This window comes from Panthera uncia, chromosome D2, assembly GCF_023721935.1.
Source record: "Panthera uncia isolate 11264 chromosome D2, Puncia_PCG_1.0, whole genome shotgun sequence".
NCBI classification, from domain to species: domain Eukaryota; kingdom Metazoa; phylum Chordata; class Mammalia; order Carnivora; family Felidae; genus Panthera; species Panthera uncia.
The window spans coordinates 17,661,890-17,674,606 of NC_064818.1; the positions used below are offsets into that span (position 1 = coordinate 17,661,890).

A 12,717-nucleotide genomic window follows, 5' to 3' on the forward strand; every position below is an offset into this window, starting at 1 on the left:
GCCACACACGAAGGCAGACACACAAGCCTGATCAGCCTCGGCCACCTCAGAATCCGGCATCCCCAAGGACCTCTCTAGGCATCCGGCAGGCTCCGTGAGGTGATTCAGTTGTGATTTCTTTCCCTTCAAGGCAATCCCCCTGCCTCGTCACTGCACTTCTCCCTCTCTGCCTAAGTGATAGGTGGGCTACTCAACTTGAGTTTCCTCAAACTTCCTCCACCCGAAAAATCTCTATCACCTCTCTCTCCGTACATGCCAGTTTTTGAGGAACGATGGTCTCTCCAACTTGCTACGGCTGATCTCCCACGTGTCTCGTTAGCGTTTTATTGCGACAATTTTTCAAATATATAGAAAACCAGCTACGATATTAAAACGAGTCCCCCTGTGTCCGTGACCTAGATCTATCCGTTAACACTGTCCATATTTGTTTGCTCACTTTTGCCTTGCTGAAATATTATGAAGAGGCACGTGTCACATTTACTTTCAAAACTTTGGCATGTGACTCTAAAATATAAAGGCATTTTCTGGCCCAGTGATAATACCATAGGACAGCAAACCAAATGAACAGTGATTCCTTAGTAATGTCTTATACCACTCCGCATTCAAATACCCCTTGTTGGCCCTCCCCAAATTGCTTTGCTTGAGACAGAATTCAAACCAGACAGAATTCAAACTTTGCATTCGGTTCTTGTATACTTAAATGTTGTTAAGTCTTAAGCCGCCCTCCCCAACCCTTCCCCGGGCACTGCCCAGTGGAAGAGACCATTTAGGATGTCCTCTGTGATGGATGCTACACTTTCTGGATGCGTCTGATTCCTCAGCCTGTCATCTAATTCATTTTTCTGTGCCCCATATTTCACGTTGACCGGAAGTCCTAAGAGGCTTGACGGGTTTTCAAACTCTGGTGAGCGTCAGACTCAGCTGGGTAACGTGGTAGAAACACAGAGACCGAGGCCCGGACCTGCCTTGGTGAGGCTGGGGCTCTGTGCTCCCCACTAGCTTTTCAGGGTCTTCTGGCACCTGGACCACGGGGGATGCCATGGGCTCCTGTTGTACACAGTGTGGCACACTCTCGTGTGCCCACTGCAGTGATGCTGGTACTGACAGGGGCTGTGGGCGGTGACAGGCTGACCCCTCAAGGTCAAGTCTTATGTGCTCTCTCGCCTTTCCTTTCATCTTGTCCAGATTCCTCAAGACATTTTGCCACGAGTTATTTCCATTTTCTTTTATTTCTTCAACTTCTCCTCTCTGGGCTTTCTCTTTCTCTTTCCAAAAAGAAAAAAATAAGAAAGGAAAGGAAAGGAGAGGAGAGGAAGGAAAAGAAAGGAAAGGAAAGGAAAGGAAGGAAAGGAAAGGAAAGGAAAGGAAAGGGAAGGGAAAGGGAAGGGAAGGGAAGGGAAGGGAAGGAAAGGAAAGGAAAGGAAAGGAAAGGAAAAGAAACATCATGCTCTAAGTGTGGCTTATAATAATAAAGAAATGGGTAAAACATAAAGGTCCAAGGAGAGAATTGGCTATATACGTTATTGAACAAAGTCATTTGCGCCCCCCAGATTTACATCATACAAAAACCTATGAGGGTATGAAGAAAAATTCCTGCTACAACATGAAATGAATACAAAGCTACAAAATGGACATGCAAATACAAAGTAGCCATATCACGCATAGCTGTGTAATTTAAAAAGTTTTGTTATGTTTATTTTTTAGAGAGAGGGAGCATGTGTGCACATGAGTGGGAGAGGGGCAGAGAGAGGTGGGGACAAAGGGTCTGAAGCAGACTCCGAGCTGTCAGCGCGGAGCTCCGCGCCAGGCTCGAACTCACGAACCGTGAGATCATGACCTGAGCTAAAGTTGGACGCTTGACCGACTGAGCCGCCCAGACGCCCCTGAGTTTTGAGGAAGCACTCTAACAAGCAACAGAACCGTCATAAATACCTGGGCCTAGAGAACAAGCATAGGGCACGGTCAGTTGTGATTTTCTCTGGGTGGTGGGATGGGGCGAGACGTTCATCTCTGTCTTTGGGTCTTTTACAATTTCCAAATCCTTCTAAAATGGGCACACATTAATTTCAGAACCAGAAGACGGTTTAAAACCACAGAAAGCATTTCTTTTTCTTGATGTGGTGCCCTCAAGTTAGCATCGAAATGATTTACAACCTTCCCCCTGCCCCCCCCCCGCCCCCTGCCCTGCATTTCTTGAAGGCGTTGTTGACACTTATTTTTCCTGTACTTAAGTTCCATTCATTCATCTCGTAATCCTGCATGGTACTCTGTTTCCAGTCCAAACAGACGGGAGTGTGTTTGCCAAGGATTCCGGCTCTCGCCTTGACCTCTCTGAAGCATTTGGAAGTGTTGACATTGTTGAATTCTTTCTCTTTCTTGAGACGGTCTCCTCCCTTTCCTCCCACGGAATTACTCATTTTCTTACAAATATTTATTGAATACTTGATATGGGCCAGGCGGTGTTCTAGGCCCCTGGGATACGTCGGTGAAAGGAAGCAGATGCGCTCCTGGGGTTTACATTCTGGCCGGGGGAGGGAGGAGGCGGAATAAACAGAAAGTGTAAGAAATAAGTTACGTGGTGTTGAAGGTGATAAGGACCACCGGAAGGACAACCCAGGCTAAGAGGTACGAAGAGTTCGGGAGGGCGCTGGGCGGCCTGTGGTGGTTCTAAGTCTCATGGTGAAAAACGTAAATGGGCACAGACTCAAGTGAGGTGAGGAAAGTCACTGGGAATGACTGGGGAAATCCGGGAAAGAGGGGTCCAAGCAGAACAACGGTTGGTGCAAAACAGCAGTCTGAAACAGGCCGGAAGCCCGCATGGCGAGGGTGGCTGGGAGCGACCAGAAGCAGGGGCTGAGAAGGGGGAGCTTCGTGGGCTTCCCTGGAGACTGGGCTCTTGCTCTGAGGGGAATCCAGAGCTGCTGAGGGCTTTGGGTGCTGTGGAGGAATCTGACTTCCGTGTTGAAGGCCGTCGGGCAGAAGCAGGGAGACCTGTGAGGAGCCCCTTCAGGTGACAGGTGTGCGAGGTAGCAGGTGGAAGGAAGTCCCGGGATTCCGGATCTGGCTTGAGGACAGAGCCCACACCATATCTCTCCGTCCTTCGCTGCCCTCTCTTCTTCCTGCCTCCTTTCTCTCTGCACTCCAGCCCTCGGTAAACCCGGCCACTTAGGTGCCTCCCCTAAGTTCCCGCAGTCAGGCAGACAGGTCCCCCCACCTTTTTCCAGCTGAGAGCCACATCCCAAGATCCCTCCAGGTGGAACACCGTGGCTGAGCTTTCTATCTCTTGGATAGAGATTCAAACCAGGAACCTGGGGAGCTTGTTGTCAGTCTCTGAGTGATCAGAAGAGCTGTCCTGTGCTGAGAATTGAAGTGGGTCCCTTGGACTCTCATTTAGAATGAGCAACACAGTACTTCGCAGGGTACATTCACATCTAGTATTCCATTATTTCATGTGATGAAATAACCAAGCCCAGCAATAACCCTGGGATATGGCGTGGCAGGTACAATTACACTTGCTTATGAGTTAGATAACTAACACATCGAGGGACTTATTCAGTGATGGTGGCAGTGAGTGGCGGAGACGGGACTAGAACTCGGGTCTCCTGGCTCCTCGTCAGTGGTACCAGTCTCTGGGAATCCTGGGGCCCTTATCACAACATCATAAAGCACAAGTAAGAGCATCTTGGCTGCTGTGCATTCCAGCCAAAAAATAACTGTGAAAACCAGCAAACTTCTCACGGTTAGTGGACATGCCCTGGTGCCCAAGCTCAGATGGAGTGCCCGCCCCCCACAAAGAACCCAGCTTGGGCTGCCCCTTCTCCTGCTGCTCCCCAGGTGATGTGAGACCCTGCCAGGTGCCATCTATCCATAAGCTATGCCAGGACGCTATCCTGCCACCAACAGGGCCCCTTTCCTTTGGGCTTTACTTTGCTATTAGGAGAGGGAAATGAGACACCAGCTCAAGTTTTACTCTGGGAGTTTTACTCTGGGAGCAGAGCATAGACAGACCGCCGCTGGTTGTAGGAGCTGGGAGGCTCGGCGGCTGGTAATGGCTTTCAAACTGAATGGACGATGAAAGCTGAATGCGATAGTGCACTCAGGCTATAATTAATTTAGAATTTGAAATGGAGAGAAACTTTAGTTATTTCAAGCTGGGCAAACCAGAGGTTGCCGTAGGGCTGTAATTCCTTCTCACATGCCTATCAAAACTATGTACCTAAAAAAGTCATCTCCATTCCACCATGGAGGCCCTTCTCTCTGACCCATTTCCCATTATTAGACCAATTAGTACTCAGCTTCTGTTCCAGGGGATTAATGATCTGTCGGTGGAAGGAAGGGGGAATTTATGGGCTGGCTCAAGGTGTCGCCAGAGCCCTCCTCTCTCCCTAGTTGCTGCCCTCTGTGCCATACAGGTGAGCACTCAGGACTCAGCCCCCCTGGCAAGGGGTCCTCCTGGGGAGGAGCAGGACTTTCACTGACAGAGCAGTTGAAGGCGGAACTTCAGCCAGGGGGCGGGAGCTCTTCTGAGAAGGGTGAAATCTCCAACTCCTGGCCACAGCAAGGGGCTGCTGCCTTAACTGTTACATCTCTGAGGGACCTCCACAGGAAGGGTTTCCTCTTTCCCTTTGCCCAAGTGGCACACTTTGGCACTTTCCGGAACAAGAAAGAGAGGATCAGATGAGAAGATACCCTTTCCTAGCCTGTCAAAGAACTAAACAAAATGCTCTTCTTAAACGTGAAGACAATGGAGTCAAGTGTATCTCTGAGGTCTGTGGTCTAAAAGATAGGAATAGGGACACCTCAGTGGCTCAGTCGGTCAAGCATCCGACTCTTGATTTCTGCTCAGGTCATGATTTCACTGTTCCTGAGATCAAGCCCCGTGTTGGGCTCTGTGCTGAGCAAGGAGCTTGCTTGGGATTCTCTCTCCCTCGCTCTCTGCCTCTCCTCTTGCAAAATAAATAAATAAACATTAAAAAAAAAGAGTAAAAGATAGGAATAGCATGACAAGAATAAAGATGTAAATAGATATGTGAAATCCAACCAGAGGGAGCAACAATTGGCTGGAGGGCTGACCACTCTGTCGCAAGTCAGCAGAATGACGTCATGTAACACAAGTATAGGTGAAATACATGTGGAGACCACCCTGTTTGGAGACTATTGGCACAATGACTCTGAAGCCAGGATTCACCTGGCAGTCAAGGTCACCCACAAGCACCCAAGCCATATTCCAGCCAGAGATCTACTGGTCATTAAAAATTCCCCAGTTAACTGGGAGGCAACCACAACAATTGTATGAGAAAATAACCCAAAAGTTGTCTGGATTGATCCCCTAGCAGGGAAACATCTTTCAATCACAGAAAGATCTAGATTTAAATTTAGAAATGCTTAAGAGAATCAACCCACAGTGAGACTATTTTGTGGGTAAGGTGTTGAGAGAGCATTTTCCATGGGTTTCACCTGTTTCTGCACATCTTGTGAGCAGACGCATGACTGCCTTTCTTCTGCACTATCTTTTCAAGGATATGTGGTGAACAGCTTTAGAAAACAGAGACAGTGTTCCTCCAGAGCAAAGGGAAGGTTTATTTACTGTCCAGTACAATAAAGATAACGCCATCCTCCACAGCAAAATTGAAGCAGACTTACTGTCCATTAGAAAAGATCTGGGCGCCCTAAGCTCAGGGCTCCTCTCCCATAATCCATTGTGGGTGCAGATGTCACTTGGCCTGTTTCACACCACCCTTGGGGACTGGGACTCAGAAACTGGTATAAATGCTGAATTCTACTATTGCTATGAGTAACTAAGTCCTTTGTCTCTGACTCAGAAGGCTCCTATCCTTTGCCAGCAGCCACCAAACTGATTATTTTGAAAGTAGGCTAAATTTCAGACTCTTCACAATTCTTGACGTAAGTATTCAACTCATATTTAGTACTTAAGTTCCTACAGTACTTAAGAGATTTTGGCTTATGCAAGTAATAGGCCAGTTTTGTGATTCCATATTAAAATTAAGTGATTTACATTTGTGATTTTTGGGGGGCACCTGGGTGGCTCAGTCGGTTAAGAACCAGACTTTATTTAGCTCAGGTCATGATCTCACAGTTCATGGGTTCAAGCCCCGTGTTGGGCTCTGTGCTGACAGCTCAGAGCCTGGAGTCTTCTTGGGATTCTGTGTCTCCTTCTCTCTCTGCTCCCCCCTTTCTCTCCCAAAAATAAATAAACATTAAAAAAATAAAATAAATTTGTGATTTTTTTAAAATGTAAATTCAAATTACTTCACATGTAATGTAGTATTGGTCTCAGGAATAGAATTTAGTGATTCATCACTTACATATGATACCCAGTGCTCATCCCAACAAGTGCCCTCCTTAATGCCCATCACACATGTAGCCCATCCCCCCCACCCACCACCCCTCCCCCAACCCTCAGTTTGTTCTCAACTCAGTATTTAAGAGTCTCTTCTGTTTGTCTCCCTCTCTGTTTTTGTCTTTATTTTTCCCTCCCTTCCCCTATGTTCATCTGTTTTGTTCCTTAAATTCCACGTATGAGTGAAATCATATTTGTCTTTCCCTGACTAATTTATTTTGCTTAGCATAATACATTCTAGATTTACTAAATTTATATAGAGTGTAAGAACACTTAAAAGGACCTAGATTCATCTTGTTTATAAATTACAATTAATTGGACTTATGAAAATTGACTAAAGACCCTGGAAAGGCTTGGTTTATCTATCGGACAATTGAAGTACCTTACAGAGGAAAAAATATATATTAAATTTACAAACCCAATTTCATTTATTTATTTAATGTTTATTTATTTTTAATTTTTTTTTTTGCTTATTTATTTTTTACAGAGAGAGAGAAAGAGTGGGAGAGGGGCAGAGAGAGAGAGACAGAATCTGAAACAGTTTCCAGACTCTGAGCTGTCAGCACAGAGCCTGACGTGGGGCTCAAATTGGGGAACGGTGAGATCATGGCCTGAGCTGAAGTCAGATGCTTAACCAACTCAGCCACCCAGGGGCCCTGCCCGCTTCCTTCTTTAAGTTTTTTTGGTGTTTGTTTGTTTGTTTGTTTGCCGTCAAGTTTTTAGGCGACCTTCTAACCCAGAACGAGACATTTCTTCTGATTTCCTATCTTAGCCAGAATGAGGAAGTTTCGAGAGTTTCCACTTGGGTTTTTCTTACCGCTGTGGCTCTTACTCCGCAACAGTGTCCTTCCAGCTCTCACGTGCGTCCTTTCCAGTGACACATTCAGGGAACAGACAAATGAACACGAGGTGGGGTGTGAATCCGTTGAACTCACTATGAGATGGGTTTGGAGCCAGAAGTTCTCCACATCAGGGGGAGGGTTGGGATGGCATTTTAAGTTTTAGCCCAGATCTTCCATCCACAGCTCTTTAAAGATCTGAGTCATTCCTTTGCCTCAGGAGAAATAGCCATAAGTTTTTTTTCAGTGACAGATGAAGGAGATAATCACTACCGTGTATGCTGTGCTATGATGCTGCAAGGGCATTCCTCAAGGACACCCAGGCTCCCCTTCGGCAATTCGCTCTGGGTCTGACAACAGGCTCAGGTCTGGAAACTGGGCAAAGCATCCTGGTTTTCCATTGCAGCAGCTGACATCAGTCTTTGCCTCACCTGCCCTTCATCTTTGGTTACACAGTTCAAGCAACATGCTGCGATCTCACCACTAAGAACACCACGGTCTGTTAGTCACGCCCCCCTGATTCTTGCAGATAAGGGTCCAGGTTGCCACTGGAACTCTTCTGCTGTTACAGTCATTTGTCCACGTCACCTCTGATGGGTTAGCCCTGCCAACCGTGCTGTGCTTTTCTTTAAAAAAAAAAAAAAAAAAAAAGTTTATCTGCGAGAGAGAGAGAGAGAGAGCGAACCCATGAGCAGGGGAGGGGCAGACAGAGAAGGCGAGGTAGACGCTCTGATTTTACAGAATCTATTTTTGTATGCCTGCCTCACTGAGCATTCTCCCCCTTCTGCTCCCAAGGCCGTTCTGGCATTAATGTCTCATTTGGTTGAGGCCATCCTTTATCACCACGCTGCGGGGCACTGTGTCAGTAGCAGGTTAGGGGGGCTCTAAGCGTCCTTGTCAGGGTGCTAAATCCTGAGTCATGGGACAGTGCCCACATGTCAGTGAAGTCTCCCTTCTCCAGCCTTCTGTTTTCTTTCACGCCAGTTATCTCAAGATTCATTCCCAGATGGGACCTCCTGAATCACGAGGGTGCATGTTAGCTGGGTTCTGCGGCCCTTTCTGAAGACGGGAGGCATTTTTCGCGTCTGCCGTGCTGAGATATGCTAGGGCTAATTACTGGTCTACCACAGGGACTGGCAAACTGCGGTCTACGGGTCAAACACGGCCTGTTTTTGCAAATAAAGTGTTGTTAGGACTCTAGCCATACCCATTCATCTACATATTGGCGAGGCTGCTTTTTGGTTTTGTTTTGTTTTTAAGTTCATTTATTTATTTTGAGAGAGAGCGCGCAAGGGCTTGTCCACACGAGTGGGGGAGGGGCGTCAGCCAAGCATGGCTCGAACCCACAAACTTCGAGATCTTGACCGGAGCCGAGATCACGCTTAACCGACTGAGACACCCGGGGCACCGGGTGAGGCTGCTTTCTGGATGCAGTGCACGAGTTGAGTAGTTATGAGAGGGGTTGCGTGGCCTGCAAAGCCTAAGATATTTGCTGTCTGTCCCTTTACAGAGAAAGTTTACCACCCCTGGCCGAGAAAAGCCTAAGATATTTGCTATCTGTCCCTTTACAGAGTAAGTTTACCACCCCTGGCCGAGAAAAGCCTAAGATATTTGCTTTCTGTCCCTTTACAGAGAAAGTTTACCACCCCTGGCCGAGAAAAGCCTAAGATATTTGCTATCTGTCCCTTTACAGAGTAAGTTTACCACCCCTGGCCGAGAAAAGCCTAAGATATTTGCTATCTGTCCCTTTACAGAGAAAGTTTACCACCCCTGGCCGAGAAAAGCCTAAGATATTTGCTATCTGTCCCTTTACAGAGAAAGTTTACCACCCCTGGCCGAGAAGCCATGAGGGCAAGTATCATCTTACAAAGCACCGGCTTCAGGTGAGACCTCCACGTCACCTTGGGGCAAGGGGAGGCTACGAAAGCACCGAGAGGGCCAGGTAACCTGAGGATTGAGGGGTCTGGAGCACACGTACCCAGACGACCCCTTCTAGGCTGCCGGGTCCCGCTCTTCTTTACGGCGCCTTGACTTTGGCACCGGCTACTTGCTGGGGCCGTAACGTCAGACCTCACCACGTGTTTTATCGGGTCCAAAGCCACGTGTACAGCGGGATGTGCCACCCGGCCCCGGCAGGCGACCGTCCTTTTACGTGCTACCACAGAGGGGCTTCTGGCTTCCAATCTGGTGCCCTCGTCAATGGTTTTCTGACTTGGGTCTGCCGTTGTCTTCCTGCCCTGATGCACTAAGAGTCCCCCGTGACCGCCACCATCCCGCTCAAATGCTAGCGACATCGGGTAAGCCGGCTCATCTTCCGGCACCTGCATCGCATATGGTACCGGTCAGGCTTTGGTCAGAAGAAGTTATAAGCCTCACCAAGGAATTTTTACATAGAAAACTTCGTATGGAGAATTTGAAAACAGCTATTGAGGACCTGGGCAGGTAAGAAGGGAGCACTGAGACCAGTCACCTCGGTTTGCCCAGAGCTATGTTACTATCAGTGCTGAACGTCCTGCCTTCTGGGAAACCCCGTAGCCCCAGGCAAACCAGACCTGTTGGCCACCCTCACTGTGGTGTCGCCGAGGTAGTAATTGCAGGAAGCGACGAAGACCCCAAGACTGGGGGATCATGGGGAAGGGTTTTGTCTCGACAGGGGGCACCCCTACTGAGGGGGGGCCATGAAACGGGTTACGGGAAAAACCATTAACTGGAACCACCTGTAGCGATTGGAACCGACTTCCTCTCCAGAATGAAGAATCATCACTGAGCGACCCTGGCAGCGATGGGAAGTGGCAAGTCCTTTCTTCCTCGTCCAGCCCCCTGTTTCCCTCCAGCATCCCACGGCACCCCAGAGCCTAATTCCACCCAGGCGGCGTGGAAATGGAATGTTGAGAGTCCCAGCTGCAGCATCACAGGGCACAGAAGGTCACCTCCCCCCTGGGGACAGGACTGCAGGTGCCAAATAACCAGCATGCATCCCGGGTATTCACAGAAGGGGGTCTTCATGATGGGCTACAGCATGCCAGGGGGTATCACCACCCCCTCCCTGCGAAGACCCAGGTCCTTGTCGCCATCTACTAACAAATAAATGACCCAAGACACAGGATCTGCTGTCTGGACCTCGTAATACCAAGTGTCTTCATTTGGACTGCCCAGATCTGATCCCAAAGCAAGGGTTTGAGTACAAGTGGTTTATCTGGGAGGTGGGGGGACAAAGAAAGGGTGTGTTAACGGCCAGCCACCCCCATGGGTGGCCGCGGGGGAGCTTTGGCTTCCAGGGCCACAGCGGGTCCCTCTTAGGCTCTCGAGCTTGGGGAGGGGTTCACTGCACCGGCGCCATAGCTCTCCACAAAGTGTCTGTTGATGGCACAAGGTGACAACCACCAATCAGGCAGGAGGAAAAACAGGTGAGGTCTGTGGTCCCCATGAGCGAGATGCCTGACAGACCCAGTAAATAAGAATATGGCAGGTGGGAGGGGGCTGTGGTATTTCCGTGCAGGGTTTGAGGACTGGTCCTGTCCTGCCTCACCTGGGGCCCAAGTGACCTTCTGTGGCTGCAGAGAAAGGCCTCGGGCAATGAGACACAGCTGGAAGTCGGCTGGAGCACCCCTAGAGTGGAGGGTGCAGGCAGAGCACCCACAGCTTCTGCTCCAGGGAGGCAGGAAGAACGGACAGCTGGGGCTCAGCAAGAGGAAAAATTCACCGTCCTCGGGCCTGGGGCTCACTGCTAACGCGCCGCACGGGGGTCACTTCCTCACAAGCCATGGAACTTGCCCTTTTGTTATTGTCATTTTGCAGATGAGAAAACCGGGGCTCCCAAAGGTCTGGCAACTCGCCCACAGCAGTGACCGACACGGGCTGAGGTCCTAGGTCTGCACGACCCGGAGTTAGCACACCTAAGCACCCTGCAGCGAATGCCCGCCCCCACTGGAGACGGCGTGGGCGGGCAGACACTCGCACATCTCCCCCAGGTGCCAGGCGTGTAGGGCAGAGGCTCTCTGGGCCACTTGCCCATCCCAGGCCGGCTTGTCCCTGGCGATACTGCAGCACCGACTCTCTTAACTGCAGTCCCGTGGACGGGGCTGGTTTTGCTGAGCCAGAGAAAACACCCAATTTGCCTGGGTCTTGGGAGTTTCCTTTCTCTGGTTATTTTTGCAAGGCCGGGAAAAGAGCAAATCCTACCCCAAACTGACTACCTTCTTGCTGGGCGTGGTTTATGGCAATGATGTCAGGACCCCACCCCCACCCCGGGGGGGGGGGGCGGAGAATGGACCTTGCAAGTGTCATTTGGCCCTTTGAGTCTGCATTCCATGATGTTTAATCGTTGACAGCTCTACCAACTGGGGAGCAAATAAGACTTGTGTCCTTTTTATTTTTTTTTTAAATTTTTTTTTCAATGTTTTTTATTTATTTTTGGGACAGAGAGAGACAAAGCATGAACGGGGGAGGGGCAGAGAGAGAGGGAGACACAGAATCGGAAACAGGCTCCAGGCTCCGAGCCATCAGCCCAGAGCCCGACGCGGGGCTCGAACTCACGGACCGCGAGATCGTGACCTGGCTGAAGTCGGACGCTTAACCGACTGCGCCACCCAGGCGCCCCTTGTGTCCTTTTTAGATGACACATTTGACTCAGTCCCTCCCTCCATACCTGTTCATAAATTGGCAGGGCCCCCCAGTGTGGAATATCAAACGAGGGGGTCTCCAATCTGGTTGATTTATAGATTTCTTGCTAATTCTTTCTGTTTTCTCTTTTCTTAAGGGTTCATTGTGGAATAATTAAAACACGCACAAAAGCAAAGAGAAAAGGAAAATCAACCCCCATGAGCGCATCACTCAGCTGCGGTCATGATTAACTCAACCACTCTCGTTTCGCCCACACACTCCCCGGATCCCTGGATTATTTAGACCGTATCACTGTGGTGCTCTTCTAAAAGTATCGATTCCTAAGCTACTCCCTCTGAATTTTCTGATTCAGTAAGTCAGGACTGGGGTCTGAGAATCTGTATGTTTTTATCAGTTCCTTGGGTTTCGGAAGCTATAGTATAAAGAAACGAACATGGGTTCTACAGCAGGCAGGTCCTAGTATGAGTCCTGGCTTTGCCCAAGCTATGCAACTTTGGGTGAAAATTCACAGTTTTCAGACTTTTTGTCTCAAAGAACAACCACCTCTGTCAACCTGTGGTCTACTGAGACCGTCTGATCCTTTTCACGTTAAATAAATGCTCTCAAACCTAGTATCCCTCAGCCTTCCCTTGTCTTGGTGTTGGGGTGGCCGGGTTACTTGGGAGCTATCCTGTTTGGGGATGGCTGTGTTTGCAAAAATCTCCCCAACCCTGTCGCCGCACCCCCTTCAGTCCTGTGTAGCCTGCCTCACTCTGTTTGCTCGAACTCTCCTTGCCCAGCTCCCTGGGAAACTAAAGGGTGAAACTTCTTCTAGATGGCGGTCTTCACTTACAAAATTCCTAGACCTGGCGTAAACTTGCATTTGGTGCAGGTGGCTAACCACCTTTTTTTAAA

At 49.1% G+C, this 12,717-nt stretch overlaps 1 long non-coding RNA gene across 12 annotated transcripts; it reads left to right on the forward strand.

The window, feature by feature from the left end:
* The first annotated feature begins 2,435 nt into the window (after positions 1-2,435).
* LOC125932633 (uncharacterized) lies at positions 2,436-12,418 on the forward strand. 12 transcript variants are annotated; one of them, XR_007460697.1, is made up of 7 exons: positions 2,436-2,625; positions 5,823-5,904; positions 8,711-8,772; positions 8,833-8,894; positions 9,016-9,083; positions 10,999-11,171; positions 11,960-12,418. It is a non-coding gene; the product is annotated as an uncharacterized LOC125932633 (long non-coding RNA). The 12 variants fall into 12 exon arrangements; XR_007460699.1 differs by lacking the exon at positions 8,833-8,894 and having other exon boundaries at positions 11,960-12,417; XR_007460698.1 differs by lacking the exon at positions 8,711-8,772 and having other exon boundaries at positions 11,960-12,417.
* Positions 12,419-12,717: the final 299 nt, after the last annotated feature.